We start from the raw sequence: 12,640 nt of genomic DNA, 5'->3' as shown, positions 1-12,640 counted from the left end.
CAAGATGAATCCACTTTTATACATATGGTATTTTCAAGATTTTCACTTTCTATCATGTGAAAAATTGAATAAGCTTTCTATCGATACTAAATTTGGCCAAATCTGACACCCGAGCGAAGAATTAGAGTCATTTTAGTAAGACAGTATGCCACATGAGTCATCAACGCGTCGCGGAGCCAGCCAAAATGGCAATCATCAAAATTCAGTGATCCTCCTAGATTATGGCACGTTGGTCCAAGGCTCTAATTCAGAGTTGTCAAATTCCAACGACACGACGCGATAGCGCCGCATCGCGTTAGGGACCTAGGTCGAGAAATTTTCACAGAATTAAAATACACATCCAAGGGTTAAAAAGGGTCAATTTTTCACCCCTATATAAACCCAATAACACGTGATTCAGCCATAATTCACCCAAAATATATTGTTTCTCTCAAGTTTCTCTCAAGAAAAAGCTAGGGTTTTCAATCGAAAATTCAAATCCAAGACTCAAATTCAAGAATCTCTTCGTCAATCTTCGTAGAATCAAAAACTAAGGTATGCACAGTGTTCATTAGTGGATTCCTTTCATCCATGAAGCCTAACAATTAAGTTTTAAATCTTGTATTGTGAATATTTTGTTGTGGGTTGATTATGTTCATGTCATTATGGTTGTATGATTCCCAAGTTGGAATCTTTATGTGTTGTTCATGAACCTATGCTAGTATGTGGTCTGAAACATGTGAAATTGAGTTGAAATATAGAGTTTTATTGTATTAATTTGATGGTCATGCCTATGCCCCAAGTCATGCAGCCTAGGTGTTTGATAAAATGCCTAAGGGAATAGAAACTATGCATTATAGTATGACATGTTTATATGAAACTCCATTCATGTACAAGACTATGATAATCATGTGCTTCATGAAATTCCCAAATTAATGTATTATGAATTATTGATATTGGTCATGTGTTCAAGAAGTGTTATGTCCTATCAATTTCATGCTATCGAGTCCTAGGAGTACTTGTACCCGATAATGTAGCTGTGTGCCTAGAGCCAAGTCAAGCTATAATCCTTAGAATTCAGTCAGTCTCATGACTCAGGAAAACTCAGTAAATTTAGTATCAGTCTAGTCCTACTTAGTAATCTTAGTGACCTCAGTGGTCTCAGTAACATCAGTACTCAGTAATCTCGGTAACCTCAATATTCCCAGAAATCTTAGTAACATCAGTACTCTCCATCAGTCCTCAGATCTCAGTAGCATTCTGTCAGTCAATGAAACTCAGTGAACTCAGTTTAGCTCCGCTAAATAATACCATTAGTATCAGTTCAGTTCATTTAGTTTAGTGTCTATTCAGTTGGGAGTACGATTCAGCACCGAGTGAACCCAAAGATGGGGACTCACCTGTTATTCAGTGGAGGGTGTGATCCTTAGAAACAGTCCTTGTGTTCCAGAACTACGTAGCCAGCGTAGGTTGAGATGCACCCTACGCATTTAGTGATTTATACATCTAATTTGAGTTTCATACTAGGAGGGGTTGACGGAAGATCTCCCTGTTAGAGAGGGTTTACTCACAGTTTGTCTTTACCCGTAGCACGGTACTGACACCCTTCTATCTGGGGTTACAGGTTAGACCCCACCAGTTCAGTTTTGATGCATGTCAGTTATATAATTACCTCACACCATCTCAGTTTCAGATCCAATTTCAGTAATAGAACTCAGTTCAGTTCTATAGAAATCCATGACTATCAGATACAGTCAAATCAGTATAGTGCAAAACCTAGCTAGTTCTATCAGTATCAGGACTGTCAGATACAGTCACTCATGTTATCAGTATTCAGACTCAGTAATCATGTTATCACGAACTCAATTAATAGTATATTAATTATACGAAAACTCATGTTATTAGTATTCAGTTTCAGGATTGACAGATACAGTCAATCAAACCAGTTCTTCATAACCAGAACTGTCAGAAACAATCATTCCTTTATTAGTAATATGACATCTGTTCCTCAATACTCTATAGACTTATTTATCCAGTATCCCAGTATTAGTACTCAGATATTAGTAAATCCACACTATCAGAATTCATGAGTCAGCGTTATCATGATCTCAGTTACAGTTACGTATTCAAGTATTTATTCTCACGTTCATGTTATACAGTCAGTTATTATTGTCCATGCATATGAACCTTTCCATTTAGCCTACCTCACTTGCATACCAGTATATTCAACATACTGACGCATTTTTGCTATGGTGTTTTATACCATAGGTTTAGAAGCACGAGCTCCCGAACATCCTTAGTAGATCAGACGTTCAATAGCCAGACTAGCAGTGAGTCCTCATCATTCAAGGATAGCATGATTATTTAATTACTTAGTTTATTTCAATAGTTCGGAGTTAGCTGGGGACATGTCCCATCAACTCCACAGATTTCAGACAAATTAGAGGCTTACAGACTATAGTGTTTTCAGACTACAGCATATTTCAGACAACTTATTTCAGTTTTGGGTATTGTTATACCCCATTACAGACATTGTTTTATATTTAGTATTAGTTCATTTTTTGAACCTTATGGCCTTACAACTTATATTCTGCATATTTACAGTATATTATACAATTCTCAGATACAGATATCAGCCATGGGCTAGCTTGTGGTCCTTCGGGGTTATGAGCACCGTGTAACATTTTGGGTACCAAATTCGGGGCGTTATAGATACCCAACTCTCCTACCAACGATGTCCCAATGCTGGAAAATAACCCAACCTACAAGGACGTCATCACCAATCAACTACCCTCCCCTAGCAATTCTGTAAATTTTAAAGGGGATGATGACCCCATGGAATTAGATCTAATCAACCTCTCAATGAAAGAGAGGGCTCACATCTACGATACTTGGAAATTCTCCATAATCATCAAACCGTTGCGGAAGAATTTTTCTCACCAGTAACTCAAAATCAAATTAGAGGCTCTGTGGAAGCTTCACACCCCCTATGCCTCATTGATTTGTGATCGGGCTTCTACACTGTAAAATTTGAAAACCCAGAGAGTCAAGTAGAATTCTTCCAAGGAGGACCGTGATTTATCACTGGAATGTTCATTTCAGTAAGGAAATAGGAGCCGAATTTTATGCCGAGCTGTGCACAGATCGAATCAACTGCGATCTGGCTACGCCTACCACGACTCATCACTAAGTTCTAAAAAGGGTGGGAAGGAAGATTTCGAGGCTGATAAAGATCAATGCATATACATCGACTACCCTACGAGGTCGTTATGCCCGATTATGCATCCAAATCCAATTAGGCATACCCGTATTGACCTTAATCAATATAAGACATTATCAGGAGATAGTATACAAAGTAGTGGGGATCATCTGCACTTCGTGTGGTCGATTAGGTCACACAGCCACTAGTTTCCACCACCAACAAAACCCACCCACCTAAGAAATCCCATCACCGAAAAAAATATCGACATCGAAAGGGGATTGGCACACAGTGTCCTTCAAGAAAAACAAATAGAGGAACCAGGATCCATCCGACGACCCAGCTCCAAACCAAAACTCTGATAAGATTGGTAAGTATGGAGAAGCAGTGGCAGGTAAGTTTTTGACTTTCTGACACTATGACGGGGGCGAAAGGTTAGGGCAGCTTAATATTCCTGGGCCCTCCTAAGGCAAAGCAAAATTTGGCCAGCTGCCAGACCGCCCCATCTCTAGCATAAATTAGGCCAGGCTCAAACTTGGTATCCAATTACCAAGCGGATACGCCCATGGAGTAGGCCAAGTTTGATGAAGAACTTAAGGCCTCCCTCATTTCGAGGCCCAATACCCCTAGCAACCCAAACAAGCCCACTTCAGGGAAACAGGGGCCCTCTTATTCTTTTTCTAATTTAAACAGTACACATTCCTTAGTTGAATTAAAAAAAAAAAAAAAAAGATCTATGGGGCTCACCAGAGCTAGCTCAGCTCAGACAATTATGAGCCTGCAGCTAAAAATCCCCCCTCTTCCATTGAAAACCTTTCCAATTCTTAGGGTAATTTGATGGACTCTGTCCATCACGCAAACATTGCATTTAATGCTAATGCCAATACCAACGCTGAGGCCTCTTTACCTCCCCCTCTTGCTATATCTTAAGCCAGCAACATGGATACCTCTCATTCTTCAAAAGAGGATAGTCATGAATCCACCACAAAGCTATGATGATCACACTGATCATGAAAACGCTTCCAATAGACCACCTCCCAATTTTTTGGATGGAGGTATGCCTCACGGGATAAACTGTACCACTACACATGCAATGGGAGGGGAGGTAGGTCACTCTACTCATCTAGGATCCCAAATACCTAGCGCTCCTGCCATGGAATACCTACGTCATAGGGTGTCCAACTACGGACAACATGTTTGGATGGTAACCCTATTCCATGCAATAGGGTCAACCTTTCAAGCGGAACTGACCCCAGAAAACCTACTATCCATGATGAATCAGATAAGTGTCACCCTTCCCTTCTTCCTACTCTCAAATCCCCTCCATTGGCACAGGGCCCAACTTTTGTGAGCTTACCTAAGGGAAGCCAACCTCTCTTAGTCTCAATAATGACCCCCCACCCCCACCCTTAACTCCCATGGCACTGGAGAGGCTAGAAAGAGTAAAAACCATAGAAGCCCTGAGGGAAAGTAACAGGGAACTAGATGGCCTTTTAGCACAACTGAAAATCCCCAAAACGGATGTCTTCACGCTAGAAAGACCTATAAATGTAGCGTTCACAGACCTCATACACGATATGGTCATCTTTCTCTTGCCTTAGCCACTGACAAAATTGGGCCTAAAGCTAAACGTGCTAAACCCTATGATAGGGGAACATTTCACTGCAAAAGTGTCTCTCCTATCGAATAAAAGGAAGAGCCTAGATATGTATAAGAAAGGGGAAGCTAAGGAGGTACTGACAGGCTCTCACCAACTCCACAAAACCATGATGAAGAGCTGCCTGATATAGAATGCTAGGAGAGCCAATGGGGTAGAATTCATGAAGCAATTCAAATCCATGATTAGCATCCACCACCTCTGCATCTTGGCCCTTCTTGAAACCAAGATGGTGGACCATAAAAATCTCTCTAATGGCCTTGGTTACCACAACTACATTGAGTCCAGTGCTAGTGGCAACTCAGGGGGCATAGTAATTATGTGGAAAGAGGACAATATACCCATCACCAGCCTCTCCATATTCCCTCAGGCTATCCATGCCTCTGTTAAGGTAAACTTTCAAAACTCTAGCTGGATCCTTAGCATTGTCTATACTAGTATTGATTTTAATAATAGAAAAATTCTGTGGGACCAACTTATCTCTCTTGCTGGCTCATTAACTACATAGGCACCAATAGCTGGGTAGTAGGGGGGATCTTAATGAGATCTTAAGGGTTAGTGAAAAATCTAGGGGCAACCCCATAAACATTAATAGGTCCTCCCTTTTCTAGGATTGCATCAACAAGTACAACCTCATTGACCTAGGCAACAAATTTACCTAGTCCAATATGAGATATAGAAACAGACAAGGCCTCATCTTGGAAAGACTAGACAGATGTTTAGCCAATGACCATTGGGTCTACCTGTATCCCGAGGCCTCTGTCACCCAACTCCCTAGAATCCACTCTGACCACTCCTTTCTCTTCCTAAGCCTCGGTAGAACTCCTCAATTCCTTCCTAGACCCTTTAGGATGGAATTCATGTGGTGAAACCACCCCGATTTCAACAATCTCATCCTCAAATCCCTCTCTAGGGGAGCTGACCTCACTAATGCAACCTTCCTATTTGCTGACATAGCAAGAACCTGGAATAAGAAAACCTTTGGTAACATCTTCAAAACCAAAAAATAGGTACTTGCCAAGTTAGCAGGTATTCAAAAATCCATTCACTACCCCACCAGCCCCTTTCTCCAAAACCTAGAAGCCTTCCTTACCAAGGATTTTAATTACTTGCTTGACCAGGAGAATGAGTTCTGGAAACTCAAATCCAGGATCAGCTGGCTCATTGAGGGGGATAGGAATACAAGATCCTTTCACACTTCCACTCTAAACATGAGAAGAAGGAATAGAAACAACTCTATCCAAGACAATGGATGTTGGATATTTGAACCCTCTGAGATCTCCAATGCCATCAATTCTTTCTACAAAACTCTCTATTCCTCTGAGCACACCTGCTCTCCCCTTAGATTTTAAACAAATCTCTACAACCAGGGTTCCCGCAATCTTTCTTTCAATTTTTTATGATTCAATTCCTAACCTTGATAAGATCAAAAAAATTATTTTCTCCTTTGGCCCTACCAAAGCTCCTGGACCGATGGGATGTATCTCTTCATGTACCAAAGATACTGGGACAACATGGCCCCCTTGATCCACACCTCATGAAAAATAAACCCTGCAGTCAACACCACCTACCTTTGCCTCATTCCCAAGTGCAAAAATACAACCTCCTTAAAAAAACTTCAGTCCCATTGGGCTGTGCAATACTCAGTATAAAATCATCACCAAAATCATTACCAATAAACTAATACCCCTCTTTCGCACCATCATTGGATATAACCAAACCAGTTTATGCCTAAAAGGAGAGCCCGTGACAATGTCTTCATTATCCAGGAATACTTGATTACTTCAGGAAAATAAAGGGCTCTAATCCCAACATGATCCTAAAATTAATCTAGAAAAAGCCTTTGACAAACTTGAATGGTTGGCCTCTCTCAGCTCATTCTCTCTTGCATCTTCTCTTCTTCTATCTCTGTCCTGGTGAATGAGAATATAACTCTCCCCTTTCAACCTATCAGAGGGATAAGACAAGGGGACCCCATGTCACCCTATCTCTTCATCTTTTGCATGGAATTACTCTTCAAGAGAATCAATCATGAGGTGGACATCCTACAATGGTTCCCTATTGCCATAAGAAATAGGGGCCCCAAAATTTCACACCTCTTCTTTGATGGTGACCTGACTCTTTTTGCCAAAGACAATGTACAAAACTGTCATACCATCATTGGTACTCTAGACAACTTCAGCAAGCACTCAGGTCAAAGGGTCAATAGTAATAAATCTAAGGTGCTGTTTTCCAGGTACTGTAGTGAAGCTTCTAAGCAAAACCTCTTCTCCATCCTAGGCATCAAACCCAGCAATACCTTTAAGAAATACTTGGGCTTCCCCACCTTCACTAAGAAGCCTGTTAATTCTGATTTCTATTTCCTCCTGGACAATATGAATTCCAAACTGGCAAGTTGGAAAACCAATTTTCTCAACATGGCTGGCAGAACCACTATAGCTAAATCTTGCCTTGGTAGCATGCCCAATTATATCATGCAATTCATCCTTCTGCTTAGAAAAATCCATAAGCTCATTGATAGGTCCTAAAGGAACTTCATATGGGGCTCCTTGGACTCTAGAAGAAAGATGCACATGGTTAAATGAGAGACTCTGACTAGACCAAAGAAGGAAAGGGGATTGGGGTTACAAAAAGCTTACCTAAAAAATGACACCCTCCTTAGTAGTCTTGCTTGAAGACTGAACTCTAACCCCACAAGCCTTTGCGCTAGTATCCTGATTCATAAATATAACCTGAATTAAAATGCAGCCCCTCCAGTACCTTCAGAACCTAGAGGAACATTCAAAGAGACTGGATCATCTGTAGAGATACTACTTGCTGGTCCATCCACAATGGTAATAAGGTGGATGAGTGGGAGGACTACGGCATCCCCAGCCTGTAACACCCCGTACTTAATTACATGTATTAGTCATGGTTATATGTGTTAGAGTATATGTATTGATCATAAGTTAGGTATATATGAGTTTAAGTATGAGTATTGATTATTTTAAGATGGTTTCAAGTGTATAGTTTGATTATATGTGTATAGGAATCGACTTTATTTATACCGGAATTTGCTCGTCGAAGTTTCTATACGAAGTTTATCGAGTTAGCTTTCCAACGATATAAAGATTTCTGAAAACAGATGAGTATCGGATAGAAGCGAGCATGTTCGAAACTTGAAAACGGTGGACGCAATGAACAGTAAATGTGCAGAAATTTTCTGCACACAAAAGTACTGCAGCTAAACAGATTTTTGGGTCGACTTTAAACGATCATAACTCCTTATAAAAAATGAACTGTGTGAGCTTCTATATATCGATGAGAATCCCTGAGAGTCTTCTTTCTAATGCAATTGGTTTCATCCAAATCCGACATCTGAGTAATGAGTTATACTCGTTTTACTTCAGCCTCTTAAAACAGATTTTTAGGGTTAACTTCAAACGATCATAACTCCTTGTACAGGACGAAATGGGTGGCCTACTTTATATTATATGAAATCTCTTTGAATTATCTTTCCAACGATACCAATTTCACCCAAATTCGATATCGGAGCAAAGAGTTATGGTCGATTTACTTTAGCCTATCAAAACAGTCCACCATGGACAGATTCAGATTTACTTAAATTTTAAGGGCAATATGGTCATTTTCCATCACCTCATGGACGAAAATTGGTCATTATATACATATACTTAGCCTCATATCCATCATTTATCATCCAAATTATTGAAGAATAAGAAACCCTAACCTAAGTTCAACTCCAATTATCTTGTGATTCAACCGTAGAAAATCCAAATTGATTCCGTAGTTGTGTTCACCGTCTCGAGGGCTTCGAGAAGTACCCCTTATTTGTGCCAACAGGACTTCAAAATCAAAAGGGTCATTTTATGGTAAGGATGTAAATTATATTGGTGTTATTTATATGGATATGTATATATATATATATGCATGTGAGCATAAGAAGTATGTTATTTGATTGTTGTTGAAAGATGATTGGAAATGATGTTGGATTATTCTTGTGCATAGTTGGATTATGTTGAATTGTGAAGAAATTTGGTGTGATGATGTGGTATATAAATGATGATTATATATATATATATACACACATAAACCGATTGTTCAAGTTGGTTTTTGGAATGCTTTGCAAATATTGGTTGTATGGAATTATGGAAGAGAATTGTGGTGTTGGGTTGCTAATACTAGATGCCAAACATTTCATTGTAGATAAGTGATTTGTAAAGGCGGGAAGTTGTGTTGAATTGGTATCCGAATCTACAACGAGGTATGTAAAGCATACTCTAACGATGTTCTTTGGCATGAAAACACCAATGTTCCATTAAGTAAGATTCCGAGGTTGTCCAAAAACATGTATTGTTCTACATTACCAACGAAGTTGTTTCCATTCTATAAAGTGTCAAAATGTTTCATTGATATACCGAAAGGCTCCTATTTCATTGTTGTGATATTGAGGATTCCGAAACACATTGTTGATGTACCAATGAGTCTTTATTACATTGTTATTGTATAGAAAGTCTATTACTTGGTTCCTATTGATGTATCATTATTCCAAAGGTACTATATTGGCATGAACACTAATGTAATAATCTCAAAAGCTTTTGAACTAAGTTATTGGAAAGATCTCGTATGTGTGTTACTTGATATACGTGTGGGTGGTAGCTCAGGGGCTTAAGCCTAGCATGGGCCGATCCCGATATTTGATATGATTACAGTTGATATGTACTGGGGGCAGCCTAATGGTCATAGTACGGTACAGTATTGATTATTGTTAGGTGGTTGGAGGTTCGGGAGGAGGAGGTAATGGCGAATGATAATTGTAAAGAATGAAATGAACGAATGTATACCGTTCCACAAATGTGTTTGAATTCAAGAACCCAATTCAGATTAATGATAAGATAATGTACATGATCCTAAAAGTGTTTATGAAGTGTGGTTCACTTCTATTATGATTTATTCACTTGCGTCTGATTTTCTTGATCCCCTATACCACATATGATTATTTACAGCTTTACATACTCAGTACTTATTTTGTACTGACGTCCCTCACGGGGGACCTGCATTTCATGCTGCAGGCACAGGTGCTTCAGCTCACTCACAACATAGATAGGAGCCAGGTCATACAGCTATTGTTGGTGAGCTCCAGTTTGCTTCGGAGCTTTCCGAGTCGGTCCCTTATGTTTTGTCATTGTACAGGAGTCATGTGTGGGCGGGGGTTTGTCCCGACCCTAGTTATGTCGTGTATATCCTAGAGTCTCTTGCACTCATCCCCAAGAAGACATTCAACACCTCTTCTTTGAATCTAACAAGGCCAATTTTCTCTGGAGAAACCTCATGCTCTCCTACCAGGGAAAGGCCAACATCACCATTCACAGCTTCTCCCCTCCCAATTGGGACACCACCTTGAGAATTCTAAACCACACTAGTTTTGACAACAAAGTTGACCGGGCCACTCTTTTCCCCTTCTGCCTTTGGAACAATTTGAAAAGCCAGGAGCAATAAGGCTTTCAACAACAGGAATTACCCTCCCTCGTTTAGGAATGCCTACTTTAAAGCTGTGAAATTCTATCACATGAGCAGGAATTCCAATGGGAACCCCAGAATCACCATTTCCTTAAGCTGGATACCTCCCCCCCCCCCCCCCCCCTCCCAAGAATGCCTATAAACTTAATACGGATGGGTCTTGTATGGGAAATCCTGGCAAAGGGGATATTGGTGAGGTAGTGAGGAACGGGTCGGACAGTTGGGTGCTAGGCTTCATGCAAAGCTTCCACTATGTCTCCAATAATCTCATGGAACTGATGACCCTTAGAAAAGGCCTACAACTCGTAATGGAGCACAACTTGTCCCCTGTAGAGGTCTGTATGGACTCTGGGGAGGTTATAAATTGATTAGAAAAAGAGAATTTATTGTATAACCCGATTATTCATAATTGCAGGTCTTTGATAAGAAGGCTGGTCAGACCTCCCGTTCACCATAGTTACAGGGAACAAAACAGAGTAGCTGACTCGTTGGCTAAGGTTGGAGCTAGGATGAATTATTTTGAAAGTTGTAAAGTTTTTGTAACCTCTCCCCTCCCCCTCTTTGTAATTCAGGACGTTTGGACTGATTTGAAAGGGAAATGCTACCTACACAAGGTCCCCTCTTATCAAAACTGTGGAAATCGCCCACTTATTTTTGTAATGGAGCTTGATTGAGCTCCCAAACTATTAACTCCATCTTATTTATCTATGGAATGCCTCTTAATTACCAAGAAAAAAGTTACCACTTACCGGCCTATCCATTTTTGAAATTGTCCTTAATGATCAATAATTCTTTACTTGAGGGGTCAGTTGGTTTTATCATGAGACTAGTTTAGCCGCACGTGTCTCACACGTGTAGCGTTTGATTATTTAAAATTAAATGATTTTATCCATTGCGGAGATTTTCTCTAACGTTTTTATATTTATTTTTAAATTTCTTAAATCTTCTTAAAATCAAATTTAGTTGATTTAGAATTCTTAAACTAATGGAAAAAGAATTACTTGTCATTAATTCTGATGATTCTAATAAGAAAAGGTTTTACCATAAATATATTTAATTAATTGTCAACTCTTATATATTAGGAAAAATAGTGAAAAGACTATTTTATCTAAAGCAAAAACTCTTAATGAAGAATAAAAAATTCAAACATTATTTCTAAGGCCCTTCACACTTTTAATATAGTATAGATATAGATTATAAAAGCTTGTTTGAATGGTCAATACATAATATCATATATATGAATCTGAAAGTTAACTTATATATAATTATCATTAAATAAAAAAATCAGGTATGAGATAGTAAGTCATTATAAATAGAGTAGAGTAAAAAAGTAAAATATAACATTAATAATAACATATTTAATATAATTCCACCAAGTGAGAAATAAAAAGAAAAAATATAACTATCAATTAATAAGTAAAAGTAAACATAGAAAGAAAAACCCAATAAAATAAAATTAGTAATTAATAAGTAAAAATAAACATAGAAAGAAAAAAACAGGAAAATCACCTCACAGAGTAAACATATGTAGGGTATTTATCCAAAATGGCGAGAGTTGAGAAAAATTACTACATACGTTGAAAGTTTGAATTTTACTGTATTTTTTTAATGTATGCTCACTCAGACTTCATTTCTGAATACTTTGTCATTCTTTCTAAAAATAGTTATTTTATATTTTCATTTTAGAAAATCAAGACGTAATTAATTTTTTGCTTTCATCTTTATTCTTAGTCATAAATATGACAAAACATATAAATATAGTGTAAAAAAGATTAATATTAAAAGAAAAAAGTGATATATAAAAATAATTTAGTCAAATTAGTCTTTAATTAAGGTTTTTTATAAAAAAAAAAGATTGAAAACAAAAAATATGAGAACTGTCGTGAATCACTTGTTTTGAGTGAGTGAATGTCCATAACAAATTTTGAATCAGCACAAGTTTTATGGTAATAACAAATTTTGACTTATTATAACAAGTTATTTAACTATGCATCTGTGCCTCTAAATAACATATTTTGACCTATTGTATATGCTTGAAATAACAAGAATTCTCTCTACAATTTTCTTTTCGAATCGCTTCGTAAAGTGTATTGAAAAGTTAATACATGCATTAATTTAATATGTACTACTAGTACCTTGTTTGGTATACTTTTTCATCCTGTGTATTGTGTATTGAGGTGTATATTACTAATACCTTAAAATCCATTATATTAGCAATGCAGTAGCTCTAATGCATGCATTAACATGGTTAAAGACACAATTATCCCTAAAAAAAAATTCGCACTCTT

This window comes from Capsicum annuum, chromosome 1 (genome assembly GCF_002878395.1).
Source record: "Capsicum annuum cultivar UCD-10X-F1 chromosome 1, UCD10Xv1.1, whole genome shotgun sequence".
NCBI classification, from domain to species: Eukaryota; Viridiplantae; Streptophyta; class Magnoliopsida; order Solanales; family Solanaceae; genus Capsicum; species Capsicum annuum.
The sequence above is the reverse complement of the archived record's forward strand: the minus strand, read 5'-3'. Positions refer to the sequence as shown.